The sequence below is a fragment of the Panthera leo genome, chromosome F2, assembly GCF_018350215.1.
Source record: "Panthera leo isolate Ple1 chromosome F2, P.leo_Ple1_pat1.1, whole genome shotgun sequence".
NCBI classification, from domain to species: domain Eukaryota; kingdom Metazoa; phylum Chordata; class Mammalia; order Carnivora; family Felidae; genus Panthera; species Panthera leo.
The window spans coordinates 59,805,507-59,832,309 of record NC_056695.1 but is presented as its reverse complement, the minus strand read 5'-3'; the positions used below and the strand labels follow the sequence as shown (position 1 = coordinate 59,832,309).

Sequence of the window (26,803 nt, the reverse complement as noted above, 5' to 3'; positions counted from 1 at the left end):
TATTATAATGGTGTATTTGAAAAATTATTGAATAGGTAGCTGTGACAAATAGACCTAGAAAATAATATAAAGCAATTAAAGACTATTAGTAAAACAGAGGTGTACAAAAACTGAATCACTGTGAAACAAATGACATTTATGCGGCCATGATGATGTAAACACAGATTAACTGAATTAAAACATTGCTGTTAGTATAATAACAAGAATGGGAAGAAAGATGACAGTTGGTATAAGTGATCCAAGTTCTCATTTATCAAAAAGGAATTTAAAAATGTCAAAATTTGTATATCAAGATATGACAAATATAGTACTTAAAAATATAGGAATAAATTCCAGAAAAGAACATCTAAAGAGTTCAATGTTTTATTGTGTCTTAAGGACAGGACTAAACAGAGAGGCAGGGATATTCCTTTTATTAATAAATCTTTGGGAACAAATTGATTTTTTAGACATGCTTCTGTATTGTGTTGGTTACAATTAAAATTAGGCAATCTTCCTATGACTTCTTTCAGATACTTTTTTTTTTGCTGAAGCACGATTGAGTCTATAAACTTGCTGGTGTTGAGAAGAGACGTAGAATATAAATCATGAACCCTCTACAGAATATTCCAGGTGGTATTTGCCCTCTTCTATGTCCTGTGCTCTTTATCAATTCAGTCGTTTATAATAAAACCGGAGCAAGGCTATAAGACTTCAATGGCCTTCTTAGCTGTCAAGTGGTTGACAATTATAAATTACTGTTTTAGAAGGAGAAGTGACATGCAGAAGTTCATAAATATTAGATGTGATCTAACTATGTGTACATTCCAACACTAGTAAGGAGACTTCAAGAAGGAAAATGGAGCCGTTGCTATTTCCCCAACTTTTCCAACAGAAATTGTAAATCACCATGTATTTTCAGCGGGGATATTATTGGAATATAGGCAACACTTCCACTGCCCCTCACTAAAACTTTGGTGATAACTTTTGGTAATAAATAAATGTTCAACATTATAGAAAAAAAATGCTCGTGGACATAAGCAGATTTGAGAGCTGTCCTTCATTTCCTATTCAACCAAACCCACAAAATTACTTCATTCCTCAAAAGCTGTTAAAATGATGCAAAAGGAAACAAATAAACGAAAGGAAACCTGGGTAAAGAGAAAAAGAGATACCGAAGCACAGATAGTCCCCTGTGTCATTTACTGAAAAAAGTAACTTAAATAAAAGATGAAGCAGTTCAGTTTCAGAAGTAAGGCATGTTGCTCAGACTTGGAAGTCCCACAAATCTAAATTCAAATCCCAGGCCCACCTAGAGCAAATTATTTTAATTCACTTAGCCTCAGTTTCCATATCTGCAAAATGGGGAATAAAGTACCATTACAGTTTTGTGAGAACTACAGAAAATGATGCTTATAAATCGATGGTGACCATGCACAGCAATTTATCTATAAGCATTGGTTTTGTTTTCTTAATTAATGTTTATTATTAATGCCATATCACACTACTGCATGCATAGTACAATTTTCAGTAAAAATGATAGCTCCCGCTCCATGAGCATCCTATTTGTACTGTTTTACATGAAGGCCACTAATCCTCAGAAACCCTGCAGGATTTTCACCCATTTGATACGGAGAGAACATAGGCCACAGAGAAAACAAGAAGTTGCTCTAGGTCACACAGTTAACGTACGGCAAAGGTTGAATTTGAATACAGATATGTTTGACTCCAAAACGGAGACACTTAACATTGTTACATCATGTAACATCATGTTAAATCATGCTGTGTATCTATCAGGAGATCAGAATTATTAAATAAATAAGAGTACTGCATTCAAAACAGGTAGAAGTCTCATTGAAATCAGAACAAACTTCTTTTTTTTTTTTTAATTTCATTTTTTTAAAGTAATCTCTGTACCCAACGTGGGGCTCCAAGTCATGACCCGGAGATCGAGAGTCACATGCTCTTCTGACTGAGCCAGCCAGGCACCCCGAGAACAAGCTTCTGATGATATTTAATATTAGTAACATTAAAACAACAATGCTTTCTCACAGGGGTAATTTTAAGTCTGTGTCCATTCAAATTAATTAAAGCAGCACCTGTCTACTTAAAAAGAAAAATCAGGGCCAATACATTGAGCTATATATGGGAATTACTTATTTGAACATTAAGATAAAATTTAAAGTCTACTAATGTGAGTTTTTAGCAGTGTAATATATTACACAGGTATGCAGGGCTTCTGACAGCAAAGTAATTTACATACATTATTTTAATAATCCTCATAATTTTTTTCTGCTGGAAAGGTAAGTAGCAATCATTTCTCAGATTTTTTCAGATAGTGAAACAAAAGCAAAGGAAAGGAAAATCTTTTATATCTATCTCTCAATAGATCTCAAATTTTATTTTTAACTTTGGAAGCATTTGCTCTATTTGAGGATGATTGTAATAAAATATGTCTCTATTTAAGTGGAAAATAGTAATGACTAACTTTAGAGGGATATTCTGAGTTATAACAAAGTCGATTTTGTGTTCTTTCTACAACTACAGAAAATATCTAGTGATACTGTGACAACTATTTCAATAAAAGTAACAACTCCTCCAACCAAATATGTCAGTTTTTGGCATTAACCGGTAAATTTTCAATGGACTTGAAATGCAGGTGATAGAACCACTGCATAAAAAGCAATTAGCCATCAGATTTCTCATCGACCTCGCCTGTAAAATCCAAGGCAAGAATATCTCTTTGGGATGTTTGTTTGCAATACCAGAACCACAGGCCTAAAATAAAACCTCAAACTATAGGGGGCAAAAAAAGTCAGCATAGAACTACCACGGGCATTATGTGAAAGCTCATCACATGGTTTTTATGAGTTTCCAAACAAACTAGAAAGATGAAAACAAAATGGAAGCGAGGAAACCTGATATCCCTCATGAGTCAGTTTCTGTTTGCCTGGTTGGGCCAAGTTGTGCTTTATTGCATCTGTGATGAGCAAATGGCAGCTTAAGAGCACTAATTGGTTGCAGAATTCTCCTATCAGTAGTTTATTTAACAATAAGATTTAAATTAGTTGTCTCTAAATAGTAGATGTTGTTACAGTTTTGATAGACCGATTGTCCTTTTGTTATTTTTGCTTGGGTGGGATACAGAAAATTTTAATTTTATGGGACAAAAGCTATCATTACTAGTGCCTTCCATCTAAAAGGAAATATAAGAAAGAATGAAATTTTCACAAAAGTCAAATATGGAAATAATGTCAACTGGCTTCTCTATCCCATAAATATTTGATGACCACCTACTATGTGCCAGGCACTTTGGATAAAATGATAGGCAAAGACAGACATAGACCTGATACTCATTACAGTTTAGAGAAGGAAACAGACACGTGTCAAATAGTTATATAATAAATGTAAAATTAGAAGTGTGGTAAATGTTATGAAGGTGTGTTATGAGAGTATATAACAAGATTTGACAATTTAGGGAAGTCAGAGAATGCTTTTGCTGGAAACAGCAATGACTGCATTATAATCTGAAGAATGAGTAGGAATTCAGCAGACAATAGGAAGAAGAAGCATTTTGAGCAAAGGAAAGCCTGTGTCCATGGGCCCTTTGAGTGTTACCTTAATATACATGAAAGATTGAATGAAGTTCAGTGTGTCTGCCATCAAGGCAGAGAGGAAAGGTTATACTGTACAATTATATTACATTAATTCATGTGGAAAGCTGTGGTGGACAATTCTGTTTCCAGGTACAATGGAGTATCAGGGACTAGATTTACCCTCCTGCCTTAAACAATAACAAAAAGGATGAAAATATATAAAACAGTGATTTTTCAGACATTGGTCAATAGGCTATCGCTACAGGAAGGGAAGCAACCTACGTGAGTGCTCTGTGCCCCAGTTTACTGCCTAGAGGGAGTTTCTAGGCTACAACACTAGAAGAGAGAACCAAAAAGAACTTGCAGGATCTCTGAGTTGAAAAGACAGACTTGAGAAATTGGTGAAGGCAGGGTACTGAAGAAAAAAGAGCTGCACAGGGGCACCTGGGTGGCTCAGTGGTTAAGTGGCTGACTCTTTAATTTAGGCTCATGTCAGGTCATGAGATGGACCCTGCACTGGGCTCTGTGCTGGGCAAGGAGCCTGCTTTAAGAATCCCTCTCTGTCTGCTCCTCCCTGGCTCACTCTCGTGCCTGCAAGAAAAAAAAGAAAAAGAAAGAAAGAAAAAAAGAAAAGAAAGAAAGAAAGAAAGAAAGAAAGAAAGAAAGAAAAGAGAAAGGAAAAAAGGAAGGAAGGAAGAAAGAAAGAAGAAAATAGAGAAAGATGAAAAGAAAAGAAAACAAAAGAAAAAGAAAAGGAAAGAAAAGAAAAAAGAAAGGAAAGGAAAGGAAAGGAAAAGGAGCTGCACAGAAAGGTTATTTGAAAATATACAGAAATCTGAAGAAACCACCACAGGCCAGGAAGAACCATCAAAGAGAACCAGGCTGAGCCATACTGAAAGATTATACAAAGCTAGGAATACCATTTAAAATAGCACAAAAAGGGGCGCCTGGGTGGCTCAGTCGGTTGGGCGTCCGATTTCGGCTCGGGTCATGATCTCGCGGTCCGTGAGTTCGAGCCCCGCGTCAGGCTCTGTGCTGACAGCTCGGAGCCTGGAGCCTGCTTCTGATTCTGTGTCTCCCTCTCTCTGGCCCTCCCCCACTCACTCTTTGTCTCACTCTCTCTCTCAGAAATAAATAAACATTAAAAAAAATAAAATAAAATAGCACAAAAAATTGAAATGTCTGTATACAAATCTAAAGGAATATATTCAGAATCTTTATACTATAAACTACAAAAAAACACTGATAAAAAATGTTCAAAGAGCTACATAAGTGGAGAGATGTATATGTTTCATGGTTTGGAAGATACGGTATTGTTAAGATGGCAATTCAATGATTTATTCAACACTATCCTAATCAAAGTTCCAGAAAAATTTTATCTAGATGTCAGTAAGATTATTTTTAAATTTATACAAAAAGAGAAGGAACTAGAATAACCCAGAAAAAAATCCTGAAAAGGAAGGAAGAGTTGGAGAACTCATGCTCCTTGTTTTTAAGACTTATAAATCTTCAATAAGACAGCGTGATTTTGGTGAAAGAATAGGCACAAAGGTCAATGGAACAGAATAGTGGGCCCAGAAAAGACCATAAAAGTATAGTTTAACTGCAATTTTACAGAGGTTCAAAGGCAATTTTAGTGTAGAAAGGATAGTGTTTTTAACAAACAGTACTGGAGTTGTTGGGCATCCATTTGTAGAAAAGATAAGTTCAACACCTGCTTCAGACATGATACAAAAACTAACTCAAAATAATCATAAACCTAAATGTAAAACATAAAACTGTACAATGTTTTAGGTATGATACCAAATCTAGAAAAGGAAGCATGGAAATCAAAAGGGAAATTAGAAACTATTTTAGACTAAGTGAAATGAAAATGAAAACACAACATATTAAATTTTGCAGGATGTGATACTTAAATAGAAATTTGCAGCAGTAACATCTATAATAGAAAATAAAAATGTTTCTAACCAATGACCTAAACTGTATCAGAAGTTCTAACCAGTGATATAAGACAAGTAGAAAAGAATTAAAATTGGCTTTATTTTCAGAAGACATTAAGGTCTATGTAGAAAAATCCTAAGGAATATAGCAAAAAAACAAACCAAAAAAAAAAAAGCTACTAGAACTAGTAACTTAGTTTAGTAAGTTTGTAGGATACAAGGTCCATAACCAAAATCAACTGTATTCCTATTATTCTTACAGTAAAACAGTTGCTAAAATAGCAATTAAATCACAGATTCTAATACTGGAATTCATCCCACTTGAAGTCATGTTTTACATGTATTATGTGTTATATATTTATTGTATGTCTGAGTTAGATTAGGTGGTTTTATTTTATTTTATTTTAATTCTACATCCCCATGACTTACTTGTTTTATAACTGGAAGTTTGTAGGTTGAATGATTTTATTTAGACCTGGGTAAGAAAGACTTCTATCTTAGACCCTCTAAAGTTGTATCTTTCCTCCACAGTGTGGAACAAAGAAGGCATACCCTCCTAGGGCTCTTGTTCCCACTTTCTAGAGCACACTCTGGGTACTCATGTCAGAACTCCCTGTCCCAAATGGTCACTCAGTGGGCCTCTCCCCTGAGTCTATCTTTCTACGTGTGGACCATCCCCTGGTATGAATATTCCAAGGCCAATGGGTTGGCCATGCTGTTGTTTGCTATTGGCTGTTCAGGTATTGGACCTACAGGCTGGAGTGTCTACACACATAGGCACAAAGATCCTCATGGTAGGAAGAGAGAGAGTGAGACAGGAGCCAAGCCAGCTCTTTATATCACATATTATAGGTGTTAACAAGCCTCCAGGTCTTTTGAAAATTCTACGTTCGAACCTGGACTTCTGTATATTGAGAGGTATATATTTTTTAAAAAAAATTTTTAAAGCTTATTTACCTATTTTGAGAGAGAGAGAGAGAGAAGGAGAGAGCAGCATGCAAGAGGGGCAGGGGCAGACAGAGCGGAAGAGAGAGAGAGTTCCAGGCAGACTCTGCACTGTCAGCACAGATCCTGACATGGGGCTTAATCTCAAGAACATTGGATCATAACCTGAGCTGAAATCAAGAGCCAGACTCTCAAGCAACTGAGCCACATAAACACCCCTGTTGAGAAGTATACTTATTAAGGGATGTGGACCAAACTTATTTTAACCATTTCTTAACCTGAAACTTTTAAATATTTAGATCCATGTCAGGAGACCACCATTTGTTCTAGGTTCTGCAGATATCAGGAGCAAGCCTGTCTTTAAACAATGAAGCTTTAATTGAGTAACTGTATCAAATACTCTACTAAGAGTTCTTGGTGATCTGTCCTCTTCTGACATTTCTAGACTAATGATTGAGATTTCTCACCTATACCATAATCTCAGATTAAGTAATTCATTGCATCCTAGTTAAACAGTTCATTTCTCTTTGTTTCCTTCCATCAACAACTACTGTTCTTCTAAGTCATCTTCTTTAATTGTGGATTATGTGACAGGTGTTGATACAGCACACATTTACTTATTTCTCTGTAGATAGTGTTCCATTTTGTTTCTCAACAGATATCATTCTTCATAGGAGAATTGTGCTGTTTTCTCATTTCAATCCTGCCTCAACCATCAGGTTCTCTATGATTGAAAGAACATAGATTTTGTTATAAGGAATGAAAAACAGTTCCAAATTTTAAAATAAGTTCAGACAGATCACATTCTCTAAACTATTTACACCTGTTGCACTGATGGATCATCTGGCTTCTAGCAAATCAATTATAATTTACTTTGTTTATTAAAAATGGCTTAACCAGGAATAAAAACATTTTAACACGCTGAATCCAAGATAACCTGTTCTGTCACATATTATAGGTGTTAACTTCTCAGAAAAGCAATTACTAATAGCTCCTCAGGGGTTCATTTCAAATGTCACTCTTTTCTCTGCTCTTCTTCTGTCTTCTAGGTGATACTTTTGCTTAACTTTGGCTTTCTTAGGCATTGACAGCCAAAGAAAGCCATCCTAATGAAAAAGTTTGGCTTTCGAGGTGAAATATCCTGTCTCTTGTATTTTAACCTCTTTAATTGAAAAGTGCAAACACTTTGAGATGATGTGTCTTGTTTCTTTGTTTTTAGTCTTTGCTTTAATTTGTGTCTGTATATACCATGGTTATGATAGTAAATACCCTAGCTTTATTGATTTATATTAATGTCTATATCAAGCCACAGAAAGCAGCCACTACCCTCATCTCATTTTATCTTTTTAAATTCCTTTACCACGTAGGGTTCGTGTGAAGGGTAGGCAGAGCTGCCAAAAGCAAATCCTTTTGACTCTCCCTACAAGCCACACCTTGGATGTGACACGGGGCTTCTTGAGTGATGTAAATTTGCCACTTAGGATCAATTACTTCTGCATTTATGTTTCCTTTGAGACGCAAGGTCGTGTGTAAAAAAAAAAGTACATTTAAGAAATGCTAATAATCATCCATAATTTTCTGCCACCAGGCTACAGAAAGAACACTGTGTAGCATAGATATCGTCATCATCATTGTCATTGTCGTCACATCATTAGCATACTATCGTTGCTTTATGAATTATTCGTAAGAGAAACCTGTTTCAAAGAACAAGAATCAGACAGTGATTCATAAAGTGGAGGATTAGGAAGAAAGAATAAATCAACCTGAGGGCTGTAGGATCCATAGTCTGTAAAATATTCAGCCTCCAAACGGTTTTTTGGAAATGAAGAGCCATCCAGTTTTCAGTATTTGAAAGCCAGAGGATTGTGTTTTTAACCATGAAAATCTGTATTGTTCCACCTGGTGAGGGTATATTTTTACTTAAACAGGCCAGCATTTATTTTCAGGAGAGAAAGTGATATATTGTTGCTTCACGCTTCCATATGTGCGCTTCTGTGCCCAGGCACAATCCAGTTGACTGGAAAAGGAGAATGTGACCAACACTCCTACCCCACTATTCCCCCTCTGGCAGAGCTCAAGGCCTTTTGCCAAGGCTCTGGCAGTTTTAAGACTATTTCCTGGCAGCCATTGGCTTTGAGAGGCCATATGACTCTGTTTCTGTCCGTCTGGATTTTGTTCTAAATTTCTTAAGGGCTTGCTTCTGAGCAGCATCCCAGCGGCAGCAGGAGCCCTGGGATTCAGCGAAGCCATGTTAGCCAGGAACTTTGGATCCCTGAGCTGTCCCAGGCTCCTGCCAGCCGCTTGCTTCAGGGCTTCAAAGAAGGGCTCGGCTGGAGTACCCAGGATGCTTTGCAGCGGCTGCCACAGCCCCTCTTTTGAAGCACCATGGTAGCCAACAGAGAGGATTCTGTGTTACGTACAGTATGACCCTGGAGGTGCCAGCCAGCTGCTGTGACTCAGCTAAAAACAGGGAACTCGCTGTAAGAGAGAGGGCGTAAAGGGGAGAGATTACTGAGGGGGAGGGAAGAGAGGAAAAGCAGCAGGAGTTTCTGATGCCCAGAGTTTGTCAAAGGGCTCCAAACACACTTCTGAAAGAGTTTTCTTGATGGGCCAAAGGAAGCCCATCACCGTGAGTCTAAAATCTGCTTGGGCTACATAATGCTTAATGGCCTTCATATCTAATGAAAACAAGCAGCAGAAGGATTAGAGAAAACTAGAAAATAAATGATCTTTCCTCTTACATACTCCCAAGCGCCCTGAGGAAATGTGTACTAATTGGCCTTCCAGATTTCATTTGTGATCAAACACACTGATGTAAAGACACAGGATCACTTAGTATATGATTTTTTTTTTTTTTTTTTTTTTTTGCTTTTTTGCGTTTTGCTTTTTCCCGTGGTGTCTTTATAACAGGAGAGGCTATTGTCTGTGTACACGTGGAACTGATAATCTCAGAAGCAACTCTGAATTCAAATTGTCAAGAAAGCAACACAATATGGGGGAGATTTATTTATGAAATACTCTGTTATGCCATTCTCCTTAGCTCTGGACATTTTTTAAGGAGAAAATTTATGCTCAGCTAAAAGTAGATCTTAAGCAAGTGTTCTGAACCTCACGTTCTGAAGCATTTCCTAGGGTCTATTGCTCAGTTCAAATACAGGAATTTATAGGTAGATAGAAACGAAGATGCAATGTGCCCCATGGCTAAAAAAACCCCCAAAAACCAAAAAACAAAAAACCAACCAAGGTGGTCTTGAGAAGAGTGTGAGAGACCAGGTATCACAGGAAGATCTGATTAAATCAGCATTTCAAAGCAAAGACCAAGATACCCTGTCCTTTACATCTCAGGTGGAGACAGTGTCTCTGAGGTGATGCAATGATCAGTCTGGTTAGACAGAGAAGAAAATCAAGTTCATGTCTTTTATCCACCAGACTTGAAGTAGTGAGTGAGAAAGAGGCTTGAGGTTAAGATTACTCGAATGATCAAGTTTGCTCATGACAAGCAAGAAGGCAAGTACAACCCATCAGCTTGGGCCTGGGTGTGTCCGATCCTGGCAGAGTTTCTAAGGTGATAAAACCTTGAGCAAGTGGTGACAGCAATCCTCTGGGAAGAAACTCAGTCTCCAGAATTTCCCCAGCGATTTTTTCTGGTTGCTTCAGCTGTCACGAAACATGTTAAATTGATCAGCAACGGAGAAGAGGCTCAACTTCAGGGGCGCCTACCAGGTCTGAGGCTCGGATTTGCTACTTTAGTTTTTGTTTTGCCCGTCAGTGACTGCTGGGGAAATAAGCAGACAGGTTTCATTAAGGAAGAGGCACTTTCCTCTCAGATCCCATGCACATATAAGTTTACTCAAACTGGATTCTCAATAAAAACTTAATGGGATTTCTCAGACACATTAGTTTTTAGTGTGGAGTATATATCCTTGATAAGGGGCATAGGCAAAGAAAAGGAAAAGAGAGGTCCATTATTTTCTTTCTCACAGGGGCTCTCTTTTGAAATGCTATTTCCATATAAGAAGGAACTAGTAGCTCCTTAAAAGGCATTCTGGCGAGTGCTTAAAATAAACTGAGATTAAGAGAGGACAAGTTAGAGGTAAAGGAGGGAGGCCTCATGTTCTGATTAATCTTACAAGATTATGAATAGCTTCAATGGAAAAAGAAAGAAAAATGAAAAGAAAAATGTGATCGGAATATCAGAGAATGGTGTGAGGGAGGAGCATAAGCAGTAGAATTAAGAATGCCTCAACTTCCAAAAGTAAAAGAAAGCATCAGGTGCTATCTTCCCAAATGCCTACCATCTTGCCCTTGAATACAAAAGCCAGGAGAAGAAACAAAAGTGGGAATGAAAGGCTTGATGATCTGGCTAAAAAACTGGATTGGTTGTAGCCCCAGGTAAGAAGAGGAGGATCAATGGGCTGGATTTCAATACTTATTCACAGACAGTACGTGACTCATTCATTCCAAGTCCCATTTGACCCCACAGTCGTCTTTGCCTAATTCTGGATATTTGGTGTGTGGTTTACTAGGCAACAGCCTGCCACTCCCAGTAATTCACTTGGGAATTTTAGGACCCTGTACTGAGTTGTCCCCCCCGCAACCTGTGAATGTGACCAAAGTTCTTTGCAGATATAATGGTGAAGGATATTGAGATGAAGTCGTCCTGGGTTAGGATGGGCCCTAAATCCAATGACAGGTGTCTCTGTGAGGGAAGAAAAGGGGAGAAGACACACAGAGGAGGAAGGCCACGTGACGACTGAGGCAGAGATGGGAGTTATATGACTATAGGCCAAGGATTGCCGGCAGGGACTGGAAGCTAGCAGAGAGGCAGGAACAGATTCTCCTCAGAGCCTCTGGAAGGAGCCAACCCTGCCAACAGCTTGATTTGAGACTTCTGGCCGCCATAACTGTGAGAGAATACACTTCTGTTGTTCCAAGCCCCCCAGTCTGTGGCGATTTGTTACAGCAGCCCCAGGAAACTAAGACAGACTCTCTTGAAAGTCAGCATTGCAGTACTGGCTATGCCACAGATGAGACAGAGTCACAAAGGCAAAATGCACTTATGTTGGCTGAATTATAATACATGCCTATGTGAATTCCTCCAGAAACTGTAAATAGAAAACGGGTTAGGAAATCAACTCACGTGTCACCTGAGCCAAGCACCACACTAGGTGATCCATCAATAAATAAAACAGCTCTCTTGCCCTTGGGAAGTTGATAGTCCAGCTACACAGAAAAAGGTTTTTACAGGTTAGCAAAATTCCCTAGGGGATGGCAACTCATCTTTGGGGCACCTTGAGAATTATCAGTATTGTTTTTCAATATTGACGAGCCAAGGGATGGTGTGTATTTTCTGGTAGTTCTGTCGTGAGCGCTCCACGTACTAGCTGGGGTGTTCTCGGGGAGTGTGCTAATTGGATAAATGAATAAATGGAGACAACTTCCCTTGCCCAGAAAGTAAGGGCCCAAGGTAAGCTATCAACAGCAGATGGTAAATAGTAGGTGAGATTCCTCAATGCCACCAAGTGCAAAGGAAGCTTTGCAGTCAGCACCAGAATCTCCCTTTATGGGTCTCTTGACTGGCACTCAGCCCTGCTTTCCAGTCTGTGGCTCCTCAACTGCTCTATCAACACTTTAAAGCTACCCTCATTTCTTGGACCCTCACTCAATTAGCTGCATTGTGAACGAACATCTGCTCCAAGGTGCCATGCAGCTTCCAATGTTCAATTTGGAAAGAACCCACAAGCACGATGGGGGAGGCACCGCTAGAGGCTCTGCGTCTGGGAAGTCTGCTCTTTTCCCAGCCAGCACTGCTGTTGGTTCTGCCTGCTGGCTTACATGAATTGGTTTTTACATTTCTTAATTTAGACACTGGCAGTATGGAGACTTATTATATATACATATATAGAACATATTTTTTTTTCTATCTGAAGAGAGCAATGTTTTCCATTGCACAAATACAGATGACTGCCAGTAGCTAGTATGCACACAGAACAGCCCACAACCCACAGATGCATCACTTTGTGACGTGAGACTGGGCACCAGGAGCTCAAGCTCTTTCCCGTGATTGGTTTAGAATGTTCATTTGTTTGTTTGTTTGTTTGTTTTCATTTGATTAGGAACCAGGATATTCAAATAATAATAATTACCCTCATTCTGGAGTAAGAGAGGTGAACTTCTTCTTTCTGGTGTTTCCATATGTTTGAGAAAGCATCCCATTATCAGAATCCCCAATCTGTGCAGCAAATAATGTAGCTGTTAATATAACTACAGTATGTGCCAGGTATTGTGTCAAGCACTTTGTGAACAGTTAGAATTTTAAGGATGGTGATAGTATCAATCTCATTTTAATAGGTGGGAGACCAGAGGCAGTGAGAGGCTGTTACTTCCCAAATTCGCCTATTGTCCCAGATTGGTCTCCCTTGAAACAGATCCAGAAGGAGTCACTTATTTGGGAGCAGACTGGGGCCTCAGCCCAAGTCCGTCCTCACTCTGACCACATAGGGAGTGCCGAGGCACAAAGTGCACCATAGATTTGGTCCCATGTTGAAGCAAGGGGAGGTCTTTTGTACGAGGCTGACAGTCTTTGCTTTCCAGGAGAGTTCTTTGCCTTCTGGCCAAGGGCAATTCCCTGGTACACGGGGGCAGTTGTGACCACAGTTTAGCAGCCAACATTCACAGTACGTGGGCTGAGTGCAAGGCTAGGTAAAGGGAATCTTAGTGGGGCGGCCAGAGCAGCCACTGCTAGTTAACAAGTAGAGGAACTTGGCTTCAAATCCTGTGTGACTCTAGGACCAGGCTCTTAATACTGCGCTATATTGTAAACATAAAATTTCTTAACAGGGTTAAGAAGTGCCATGTTTTTTATCAATCTCCAGATTCCAGGGAGTATGCAGTCTCCTGTTGTTTCTCCCAGAGAAGGTGTCAATAAAATCTCGTACATTTTCTTTCATGGTTCAGAGCTCCTCTAAGTGCTGCAGAATAGTGCCCACTCCTGGCCCCAACTCTACTTGCCTTCCCTCTAGCTTACTCACAGCTTGTGCCTCCCACTTCCCTTTGGCCCCCAAGTTCATGATGAAGCACAGAGCCTGGGCAATGGCTGCATTTGTACATGTGTCTCTCTGCTCCTTGCAACCAGCAATAAACAAGAAAGAGTAAGAAGAGAGAAAAACTTGTTAACACCATGCTGTATCTAAACAAGCAATCCCAGATGGCATCCTTTATGCCTTCTGCCTCTGATAAGAAAAGATTGAGCAGGGAAAATAAGCAGCAGCTGACAAGCCATACCCAGCACTAAGACCAACAGGAAGAACAGACACCAGCTCTGTGTTCTGTCCCCAGTCATGGCTCAGCACCCAACCCAAAGGCCTGCTTGCCTGCAAACACCTTCAGCTGTGCATGTTTTCATGGAACCAATAAATTATGGAAGGTTACAGGCCAGAGGAGTTTTCTTGCTTGTACAATACGTGGTTTGCTGATGAAGAACGAGGTGAAGCATAAGGTGATTCACTTAGGAGCAGTTCATTGTTAAAGAGACAGAAGAAATAAAACTCACAAGAGCCCCTGACTCCTGGTCATGGTTCTTTCCAGAACCCAAGGTTGATTTATTTTTAAACGTACATTATTATATTTATATTTATATTTATATTTATATTTATATTTATATGAAACTGGTTCTGAGACTACAATAGCAACTTTATTTGAGCTCAGTCTCTGGTGTCAGACAACCTAGAATTGAGTCCTGGCTCAACTACTTCATAGCTGTGTGTTCTTGAGCAACATTTCCACACTTAGGCTTCCCCATTGGCAAAGTAATAATAATAATTGCACCATGGGGGTTTGGAAAGTATTCAGCGAGATAGTCCATGTACACAGCTTAGCACAATACCTAACCCACCCTAAACATTCAATGAAATTAATATTTGCTGTCATTTGTCTGTTGACTCGGGTTTAAAAAAATTGAATACCTTCTTTGTGTCAGGCACTGTGGTGACTGTGGATAACCAATTGCTAGGGAGATACATCAATACAACATGGTATCCTTCCTCAAAAAACTCAGTCCAGTTGTTTTAAAATGCCACCTTGAAATTAAGTATAGCTTATGATGCTTACGTATTTCAACATGGACATCGTTTACATGAAGTACAAGAAGATGCAAGTTTTAACAGACCACTTGCAAAACCTAAGTCAGCAATCGTGTTCATTAGTAAGAGCATGATGTTGAGATGAATCAATAGATACGTTATAAAATGACATAGGAGTACCCCAGTGTTGTCACTAGATAGTCCATTTGTGATATCCTAACCAACCAAGCATCTAGGCTAGTTTTTATTCTTACAATTTGATACATGTGAAGTGCTCAGAAGTGGTGCTAAAATGATGACTTTTACTGAGAACCTCAGAACCAAAAGACTACCTCTTGGTAGTGTGGCTTTTCATACAAGGACAAACCCAACTGGATTTGACCTTTCCCCTTCCTTATAGTTCCAAAAGATGGCTGAGTACTTCATCTCAGCTAAGACACATTGAGGTTAGACAAAGAAAGAATTTTTCTGATAGTCAAATTCCAGAAAGCAAAGGTTAGGAAGTCATAGATGACACAAATGCGTCCTTTGAAAATGTAAAAATGCAGCAACTCTTTAAAAAGAGCTTATGATAATGGAATGGAAATGAGTCAGAAAATATGTAAATTTAATTCACTTGAAATATATATGTCTTTAAAAATTACGTGATAAATTGCTTTGTCAAACGCTTTTTGTGTGTGATTTACCACCCGCACACCCCCATATTTAAATTCTAGTTTAAGATGCTTTTCTTAACCTCAAATGCATTTTCTGGAGTGACTGGGAAGGTCAAAGGGGAAGCATTCTTCAATACATGAGAAGAAGTGGCAGAGTTCAGTTGTGTATGAAAGGAAGAAAGAAAAATGAGGGTAGTATAGTGCAGGCAGAGGTAAAGCAATACAGTATCACAAGAATTTTATTAAATTGGATAGAGAAAAATGAAACACTTACATACATACTATGATGAGCCTAATGTGACATTTTCCTTAAGAATAGGGATCTCTCCCTATCCAATACCCTAGTCTTCGTAATTAACATAGAGCTTGGCACATTGTCGATTCATGAAATACTTATTGAATAAATAATTGTATATTTTCCTAAAATCCTAATGCAAACCTTCACTGTAAGTTGTCACTAGAGCTGAGCCTTAACTAATCCAGATACTAGGAAATGACAGTGCATTTTGGTCAAATGTTGTACATTGAAAACCTGTAAATTAAAACCGATAATATTTGATTGTTTCTAGGAAGAGGTACAGACAGTCCTAGAAGATCAGAGAATCTAGGTTCAGTGGAAGAGGGAAAGAATTAAGGTTAAGACTAATATTAGAGATGGGCCACCTAGGTGGCTCAGTCAGTAAAGTGACTGACTTCAGCTCAGGTCATGATCTCACAGTTCATGAGTTCAAGCCCCACATTGGGCTCTGTGCTGACAGCTCAGAGCCAGGAGCCTGCTTCAGATTCTGTGTCTCCCTCTCTCTTTCTGCTCCTCCCCACCTTGCTTTCTGTCTCTCTCTCTCTCTCAAAAATAAAAATAAACATTAAAAAAAACAGTTTAATACTACTACTGGAGAGAAAGAAGTTGAGAAAGTCAAAGTTAAATGTTAAGCTGCCAAAAACTAGGGGAAACACAGTGTTCCAAGACTGAAGGAGAGATGAGAATGGAAAAGTGAGCTCCTGGTTAAGAGACAGATAGATATGGCACCACAATCACTTGTCAAATTGCATTTATTAAATATGTGCCAGTTTTATACCAATTATACTCAATAAAGATAGTTTTTAAAAGTGGAGAGGGCCATGCAGTGGCCCCATCTCTGAGCCTTTCACCTGTATCAAATTATGAGAATTTTTAAAAAGTGGCAAGGTGCCCAGTCAAGAAAACAGGTGGGGACTCATGGTTCCTGAAACAGCAACCTTGAACCTACGAAGGTTTGACTCAGGCAGGAAACCATTTATGATGTTCCTGCCGTAGCAGGTATGAATGATGACAAAAGGAGGAAGCCATGCAGGGCCCAGGGCTCAAAGTCGTCTGCAATATGGCAACTCCCTTCCCTGGGCTGTCTCTGACCCAGGATAGCCAAAGCTATTGTGGAAGCACAGTCAGCAGAGCCTACAACGCTCCTTCCAAGTTGACATGTGTTTTTCAAACTACCTGCAAATTCCCCAAACGTAGATAATAACCTGTCACTCAACAGAAATGAAAGTGACTGAGGCCGGGCTTCCCAGTGCCTCTCCTCCTTTCTCCCACTTCTTTCTTTCATCTGCACAATGAACTTTGGAATAAATGAAATGCATTTTCTTCTACATAATTTATCTCTGTTTGCTTAAGCAGTGATCACACATCTTTGATTTCTGTCACTGAACTTTCAGAGGTCCCAGCATACCATGAGTTTACGATGTCAGACACAGAAGCCATTTACAAACATACCTTCTCTCCCTTCTAGAACCAGTCTGCTAAAATAATTTCTCTTGAAAAGGAAATGAGTGTATAATAGATGCTCAGCAAATCTTTTGAAGAGTTTAAGACAAGAAGAGAGTCTCCATACAGCCAGACCAATTGCTTGTCCCATCTAAAGGTTCATTTCCTTTTATAAAATGTTGTAATTGCAATTCAGAGGGGATTCATATACAGTTTCCCCTAGAATGTCACTAGGTAAATGACAATCCATTTTACCCTGTTCTGTGTGCTGTTAGGAAGTTCGTATGATCCAAAGAAATTGATACATGGAGTTTATCATCTTAGATACTGATTTTACTTTCTTTGAGAACATCATCATTATATATGCAAATCTTTAAAATACTTGAAGACATTTACTCAACCAAACAAATCCTCGACCCTCAATCATTTCTTCTCTGTGTTATAAAACACAGATTTGCGTTTGTCATGATTTTCCTCTCTCTCAATATTCTGGTTACTCTCTGAGAATATATTTGAGAATTTGAGAATATATTTGAGAATATATATTCTCCCTGAGAATATATTTTTTCAGCCTCCTGAAAATGTGCTACCCAGAAATGAGCTCAATTTTCCAGGCCTGACCTAATCAATGTATGGAATTTTATGCACTTTCCTTTCTAGACAACATCATGGATACAACTTGTGATTGCATTAATTCTTCTGGCTGTCAGTTACATTCTGTTATATTCTTGACTCACTGAGTTCTCAGTTAGGCTCACTCTTGAGTTTCTTTGTTGTTGTTGTCGTTGTTGTTGTTTCTTTAATACTGACTCCTTGGTAACTAGATTTGCTTTTTAGTACATTGGCTTGAACAAATGAACAAATGAATGAATACAAGCAAAAATGTAAAAGATCTTAAAAAGATCTTTCTCATTGATAGCAGCTTAGCTATTAGCTGACATTCAAGCAGGAAGAAAATAGAAGACTATTTTTATCGTTAGAATTGATTTTGGGAGGAAACATACGTCTAGGCTAATACCGAGTTTCAAACTCATTAAAAAAATTATCCAGTTCACATTTATTTGTTGCATCTATAGTGGCTCTGACTTTTAATTTATATCTGACCTCATTTAGATAATTATTTTAGACAAATCACTGTCCTCAACTAGTAATGTTATTCAGGTCACAGAATGTCTTTACAAGCTAAATTCACCATTTGTTGAATGTTTTTAAGAGTTTTTAGGCACCACTGGGAATCTGTAAGTCATTAGAAATTTGGTTGTAAGCCTTGAGTACCATATAAAGTTTGAATCAAATTAGTATAAGGCAAGTGATTCGAAAGTGATTTAGAATTTTCTGACAGGCTTTTGCTTAAAAATAGATTGCTTATTTTGCTTCAAAAAATCATTATCTCATCATTGAAGCATTTTCTCATCTTTGAACTGAGACAAATTTCTAGATAAATGACGATTGGAGAATCAGTATCTTACATTTTTATTTTATATCATATTACTTTTTCTATTTTAGCTTAAAAGAAGGTTGAGGAATCAAAGTGTGGCCTACTTTATTGTCTTTGGTTAAATGAAATGTATTCTAAAATACAAGTTGTCTAAAAATACCAGATCCAAGACTTACCCCTGTAATTAGTTAAGAGGAGTCTACAGAGCCCTGAACACGAGGAGAAGCATTGATATTTCCCCTTCCTGCAGTTCACAGGATGTGTATTTAGATCTAGAGGATAACAAAAAGGGACGGACACAGAGAGATGAGAACACGGGATGAATTCTCACCATCGGATATAACAACCCTTTATATAATTTTGCTAACACCTCCATAATAAGAGTTATATGCAAAATAGTTCCTTTGGTTAACCCGGCTCTCAGAGCTATGAAAAAAACCAGATGTCTTCCTCTCCCCTGGCAACTCACCTCTATGCCTGGAGAGGAATAGTGTTGCATGTTTCAACTAGAAGCCATCACTGCCCTTGAACGTTGTCAGTCACGTGTAGATGACCAAGAGGATGGGTCCTCAGGTGAGTACTGGCTACAAGCCTACAATGGCTACAAGGAACATTTTAGAATGATATCACTGTAGAACCACGTGTTAATAAATACATCTGCATCCCTATATACGTATAAGCTAGTACACTCATATCTACACACGTAGATAATTATACATCTCCGGGTTTAATCTGACAAAATAGGTCTATTGTGTGAGAACAAGCCATAGGAAATCTGCCTGACAGTTACAAGTATCAGGGAAGGCCTAGTGCTACATAATGAATCACTGTTGTTGAATGAAATCGCACAAAACAGCTATTATTTCCCCAGATGAAGGTGAGGCTATTCTGGCTCTTTGGGTGATTGTAAATAAATCTTTTGCAATGTCCTGGAACCCGATCAGCCAACAAGAGAAAGAACAGTTGTGAAGCTTCTAAGTCGTTTGACCACAGCCTGAGCTGAGGAGGGAACATATTCTCCTTGAAAGTCTTCTTCCTCACACCTTCCGCATTTATAGGTCTTGGAACCAAAGCGTAACACCGCCCCTACTCCCTTTTTTCCCCTTATAAATGGAACAGAAGTGTTGTCCTCTTTACTGGGAAAAGTTCTCTTAACTGTTCAAGTTTTCCTTTCATTTGATTGCAAGTAACAGCTAAATCTGGCGCCAACCGGCAGAAGCGGTGTGATCCCAGGCTCTAACAGGAAAAGGTAGTGGGCCAAGTGGTGCAGAGCCTCGGGGACAGAGGAGTGCTACAGTAGACGTTGCAACAGCCCTGTAGTTGGTGAATGGGTGAGCTATGTAGAGAATGCAGCTGAGCCCAGCCACAGAGGCACATTTGTCTCGGGTGGAGTCCTTTGTAGTAAAAGACAAGGTAGATGCTGGCTGTCCCTGGCTCGGGATTTGCATGGAAAGGTTTAAATGTCTATGCAATTCCCTGGGTCAAAATATCTGTAAAAGAGAGAGTGGAGGGAGGGAAAGCAGGCAGGAACAAATGCCCATGCCAGGGTCTGCTATTTAAAAAAAAAAAAAAAAAAAAGACAACTCAGAGTAACGTTGGATGGGAAAATAACCCTATGCTTGAAAAAGTTTGAATTTTCACGCTTCTATGCTTATATTAACTGAGAATTACACTTCCCAATGCCACAGATCACTGCAAGGCTCAGGGACACGTGGAAACGCACATGTGCTGTTTACACTCCTCTGACTCATATGTATCAGACTCTAGACCTGTGCTGCCTAATACAGTAGCCACCGGCCACATGTAGCTCTTTAAATGTAAATTAATTAAAAGTAAATAAATTAAAAATTCTGTTTCTTAGCCAACACTAACCACATTCAAGTGTTCAATAGCTCCGTGTGGCTATGGCTATCATACTGGACAACGCCTTTCAAGCATGGCAGAAAATTCTATCAGACAACACTGTCATAGAAAATTCACAAGATTTATGAGTTTCTCACAGATTTCCATGGATAGGTTTAAAAGGAGCAACACCAGTATGAAACTACCTCAAATGGCACTCTACAGTTAACTTTGTGTGGAAAACTTGATGGTCCGTGAGAAAAAGTTCACTTAAAAAAGATACTTCATCCTCTTTCCCCCTCTGAGAAAATAGTAATGCACATGGAAGTTGTGAGAAAGAAACTCGACTTAGCGAAGAACTTTGCTTGTTGTTGATTAACCCAAGCACTTCCAAAATAACTTGAACCCATAACCTCTATTTACAAGACATCCATTAATTTCCACAGAACTCTGGTTTCACGAGGCACTTCTTGAAGAATTTTGCCATGGAAGTTCAAGCCAAGCCTCTGTAGTCACTTGCCCGCTCGGGATCATAGCAGATGATTAGGATAGTTCCAAACTGGAGGAAATAGACCAGGGTCTAGCCGGTCAGGATTTATGCCTCATGATTTTAGAGTAATCAAGTCGGCAGGTATCAACTGAGAAACTCAAGATGAACGTAAGATGCTTCTCAAATGTTATTTCTCAAGACAACTGATCAGATACACACCACTCTTTCTAAAAGAGATGGTCGATTATCTACCTGAAATCAAGACTATCAGATAATCTACTCTGGCTTTATTTCCTATAATCCTGTGACACAGGGTTCTCTTATTCCATAAAATGTGCTGAGCCAAACTTGTCAGGTGGGATTCCTAGTTGGATTTCTCCGTATATATGAGGGCTAACATTCTTAACCTACTCCGCTGACAGAGACTTACAATTTCTTAAGAAAAATAGAAACATCGTTTCTAAGCAAGCCATAACATCACTGACCCAGCACCAGGTGAGGGGACGGGGGTGGGGGGCAGTGTGTTTCTGGAGGGTGAATTGAAGCTGCCACAACAGAAATGCTTTACTATAGTCCGTGGAGCAGAACCAGGATCTGTTCTCACTGCCCCAAACTTCTGTTCTTTTCTCTTTATCCCTCCTCTTGTCTTTTCTTTCTTCTCCTTTCTTTTCTTCTCACTTGAGTTGGCTCTGATGGAGTCATTGCAGAAGGGCTCTTTTTTTCCACGGCAGCCTCCTAGAAAAGTATGCTGATGAAAATAAATAGTAGCCTAGTATCTCTTCTCTAAAAAACATCAGAACTTTCCCCCTTAGAATTTTACACTCTGTAATGTATATGCAATCAGAACAGAAAATTAGAAAGTGAAATTAACCCTATACAGATTTCTGGGTTTTGCTTTTTTCTGTGATGTCTTCTCACCTGAGGGATTTGTGCTTGCTCCAGGATCATAAACTATAATGAGGGTTAATGCAGGAAAAAAAAAAAAAAAAAAGAAGAAGAAGAAGAAGAAAGGAAAGAAGGGAGGGAGGAAGGAAGGAAGGAAGGAAGGAAAGAAGGAAGGGAAAAAAGCCTTTGCTGCTCACACTAATGTCACTAACATGAAGATTCCTGTTTAGAATAGTGCTCTTCAAGCCTTAGACTAAAGGCTTATTCAAGATGACAGCAAGATTCAGATTAGTAATCTATTTGAGCACTTTAACTGTAAAATATAGCATAGATTATATCTTCAAAATTAGTTACATATAGTAAAAGAAAGCTAAGTTAGAAGATTTATGCTCTTTGGTTAAATCTGCCTAACATTTGTATTTGCAATACAAATTGTGAGATCAAAAGGGTAATAACTTTTGATTAGGGATTTTTGCAACAAAACAGATTGTTTGTACGTTACCTATTACTAAAATTCAGCCAGAACCCAAGAGAGCATGTTTGAAAATATCCAATCTCTGTCACTGGAAAGAAATCACAGTTTATAAATAAAAGCCAAGCAAAACTATCGTTTTAAGCAATAATTCAATAAGGTCATTTCCCATTTGTTTTAAAAAATATTAGACAAGTCTAAGTATACACTGACAGTATAGTTCCTGCATCAACACATTATGAGTGCTTTATTCTGTGGCACTAATTCAATAAAGACTCTATTCCGTGATTTGCAGATTTTTGTACTTTGGCAATATAAGTAGCGCTACAATATAACCGATTCGCAAATCTTACTCATCTGTTGAAGACATGACCCGGATCGCTCTGTAATAAAAGCAAGCATAACAAAACTGTTTTGCTGAGAAAAACCCCATGAGCCAGCAAATATAAAAGAAAGCTGAAAAAGTAAATATGGCGTTGGTTCTAATCCAAAATTATGTGAGTAAATGTCATCGCGATGGATATATTTTCTACTTTTGAGGCTCTCATTGCATGACAGCGAGTCCAAGCATCTTTTATTCACTTAGAAACTAGCTGCAGAATGAGTTTGCTGGATTCCTTAATTAACTAATTTCAAAATAGCCCTGAATTACACCAGTCTTTTTGCTTCTGCAGTTTGCACCTGCCTTTGCGGTTTGGGTGACTCTAGGCATAGTTTTTCATGGCACAAACCCCTGGAAGGGCATTCTTGTGACAACGGGTTTTCTGGAATCTCGGTATGCCTAGGTTCTATGGAGCTATTCTCGCACTCCTGACCCTGCTTTCCATGAAAGCTAGCTCTCTTCGACTTCAAATACCTTCATATGAGCTTTATGTTCCATGAAAGGAACGAAATGGAAAGAAAGCAGGAAATGAGAATTCGATGTTATTTTGTCCTTTGCTTTCTAAAGTTAAAATTTGTAGACTTCACTGAAAAGAGGCTTATACTATTTCAACTACGTATGTCTCTATTTCTATCAATATCTTTCAGATCACACATCATCATTTCAGTGATTCCTCCATGAAAAGCTTTGTGTAGGTCATAGAATCTCCATTCACCTTTCACACTCTTCAGTCTGGTTCATTTCACTTCCTCCCCATTGTTAATGTTGGGAAAACACCAAAGCATCAACCTGATTCAACCTGCAACAAGTAATTAGCAGAATGTAAACATGCGTACCTATAATGTTAGCCAAAAATGAATAAAAATAAGAGAAAATGCATATTTTCTAGGCCTTGCTGATTTCCTACCTATGGGGTCTTTTCACTGACAAGATTCTTCAGACCAATATTCTTCTGTCGGTTCCAGATGAGGAATTAAGATTGAGGACATCTAATTATTAGAAAGTCCCTGCTTTATTGCCCCCCAGGTCTTGTTTCTTGTTGACCTTCTTTATGTTTTTGTTGTACTTTGTTTACATGACTACAGTTTCTTTCTTCACAGGTCATTACATTTGTTCATCGTCCTCCAGATAGCTTATACATTTAAAAGGCAGGGATCTTGTTTATCCCGGTCTCCAGCTTCTAGGATAGTATTTGGTACATAGAAGGCACTTATGTTAAATAAATATTAGTGTGCATTTAATGATTCCCAGTAGAGGTTAGCGTATGCACCCACACATGCTCATGTATGAGAGCAACGTTCGGATGAATGCTAGTTTATTTTGACTACATACACGTACACATACATCTATTGATCATTTGATTTAGTTTTTAGTAGCATATACAGAAAGATGGCAAAGGCAATGTGATGTTTCAATACTATGTGTGTATGAAAGTTGAACTTTGACTTACAATTACCAAGAGAAGTTATGATTTATATTCCCTCTCTAAACACAGAAATTTGCTTCCAGAAAAATTTTCCTGTATCATGACATTGATCTTGTTCCGTATCTGCTTAGAAATCATTGACTCCTCATTGCCTACATATTAAAATCTGGACACATCAACATTCTTTTGGCTTACACCTTTTCTACTTCGTTCCCCATTATTTCTGTCATTTAGTGATCAATTCCCTTGTTTACTCACAACTCCAACTCTGCACCTGTGCTCCTGCAGTATCACCACCTGGAATAATTTTTTTCCTCTTTTCACGTCCAAATGATACCTATCCCGCCTGGCTCAGGTCAAATGCCGTCACTACCTTCTGGAAGATTTCTTGGTCATCCAGTTTAAAATTAACTGCTCTCCTCTCAGCATCTATAGCATTTGCATCTCCTCTGAACCCCAATAATGTGTGTTTCTGGCTTATTTATCTTACCAAACCAGCATTTATTGAATAACCACAATAACTGAATGCAGTTGAAATGTCAAGAGTGTGCTTGTAGAGTCAACTCAATCAGGAAAGAAACAGCAAAAGTTGGTTGGGTGTACTCTAAAAGGATGTTTTTAACTTACAGTTTCTCATGGTCAAAAGAACAATTGAGAAGAAGGTAAACCACATAATGAGCCTCTCCAAGGTTACCATCGATCCAATTTACACATAATGTATGCTCTCTATTCACTATCTGTTAACAATCCTGTAGACCCATAGAAAATGTTTAGTGAATTATGACTAACATGCAGGCTCTGTGTAATTATAATTTAAGTTGGATCCTGGTGAAGTCTTTAGTCAGAGGTCCCAGGGCTAGAATTATCTCTTCACTTCATCGATCACCATGATTTTTTAGTGCCAACTTCAAGTACCTTCTGGTGGCACCTCATAGGGATCTGCACTCTCCCAGACATTTCTTTGTTTCAGGGACAGTATTAGAATTTCTAAAAAGCTCACTCTAATATTTTCAATCTCTTTCTCACTTTTTAAACTTGGAATGTTTCCTTTGTGCTAACTACTCCAACTTCCTTAAGCAGTTGCTATGGAAAGAAGAGGCAGAGAAATGGTAGATGTTACATCTGAATCTCTCAGCAATTTGGCCCCTTTGAAACACTTGGTCCTGGTCTCAGTGACTGTCCCCATGCCAGACTGATAAGTTGAAGTAATGCAGCTACAAGGTACACAGGTTTCCAATGTTGGCCTGGAGTTCTGTTTCTATGAAGGGAGGATGCATTAGCTATCCAAAGAGTATGCACATCCCAACTCAAATCCAGGATCCATGTTTTCCAAATGATGCCCTTGGATACCGCACTGGTCCTTAGCTCAGGCTTCAGAGTACAAGCAGGGTAGACAGGGAAGTGACAGTGGCTTGAAATAATTGCAGGCAAGCCTCAGTAGAGGAAAGCATGATGTAACCACACAAAAGGGCATTGGTGTGAAGCAGGTTGGGCTGCTCAGTCAGTCCCACACTCTTGATTTCTATGCCAGAGGATAGTAAAGCTGCGCAGAATAACTAGAGAGGGGTAATGACCAAACTTTGGTAGCTTTGAAGGTGCATGAGCTGTAGGAAAGCAAAAAAGGAGGAGATGAAAGAACACACCCAGTACATCCAAGCATTTATCCCCAAACTTGCAGGAAGCTTGTATTTCCCCATAAGACTCACAGGGTGCACTTTTGTTGACAATGTTTTTGATCAGCCACCCTAAAGCAAAGCAGGGGCTCAGTAAACACTTGTTGGCACAAACTGCTTCTTCCTCCGTACATCTTTATTGCACCTACTCAAGGGTGACATTTAATGAGTGACACCCTGCCTAATTTTCTCAATTCTGGGAGGACTGTCTTTAACTGACATCACCTATACCTTTACAGACAACAGTGAGTGTGGATCAGCATCTGTAGGTGATGTGGATCCCCTGTGTGACTCCCTCAGAACACACATGCACAACCCCCTGCCGTACACACACGTGCATGTGCGTACACACACACACACACACACACACTGGATTATCTTCTGTTGGACAGTGGAGAGAAGCTGTTGGTGACTCCAATGAGATTAGAAGGGGAGAATAATATATTGCTTGCAAAAAGCCAACAAAAATCTTTTTTTTTAAAATCTATGTTCACATTGTGTCTCCCATGCAAGTGTCCCCATGCACACCCTAGCCCTATGTTCTGCCTAGTTAACGTTCAGTTGTTGTTTATTAACTAGTCTCCTATTAAGGATGACTTCATGCATTATACATCCGGTTGAATTACAAGAAACTTGAAAGTCATCTCTGCAGGCTTTATATCCCCTCATCACTAATTCCACACAGAGTGGAACTTAATGAATAGTTTTTAGGTTAAAATTATGGCTATGGTCTATTTCCTCAAACTTCTCCTTCTTTCGGAGTGTTTTATTCTTGACTGTTTTATTTTGAGCTGGTGCATGTGCTCTTGTGTGCCAGCAATTACAAAAGATGCCATACCGACAGAGTATCTCTTTAAATAGTTCTTTCATCCACCCTTTTTGTGGTCACCTCATGGCAACTCATCATATTGAATGGTTATTTACCAATCTTGAGACTGCTTTCAACTTGGTCCAACCAGTAGAATTATATTAGGATGAAACTTGTTTTAGTGCCAGTGGATTAGTTATAGCCCATATCCTAATTAATGATTTTTTATCATTTATGTCTTAGAGGTGTCCTGATAAAAATGAAGGGTGAGAGAGAAGAAGAGAGGGAGAGGAAAAAAAGAAAGAGAGGAAGAAAAGAGTAGGAAAGAATGGGAAGAGGCAAAGAGCAAGAAGTAAATACGTTTGTGATCTAATCATCCTGTTATATTTCACAGCCGAATCTGACTATATACAGAAAGGCCTACCTGAAGAAATGAAGAGAAACTTAAA

The 26,803-nt window shown here is 38.8% G+C and overlaps 1 protein-coding gene across 1 annotated transcript in view; it reads left to right on the top strand.

Moving 5' to 3' along the window:
- The window catches only part of TRPS1 (transcriptional repressor GATA binding 1), a 373,703-nt gene that overhangs the window by 10,251 nt on the left and 336,649 nt on the right, over positions 1 to 26,803 (top strand). The gene's annotated exons all lie outside the window — the stretch shown is intronic.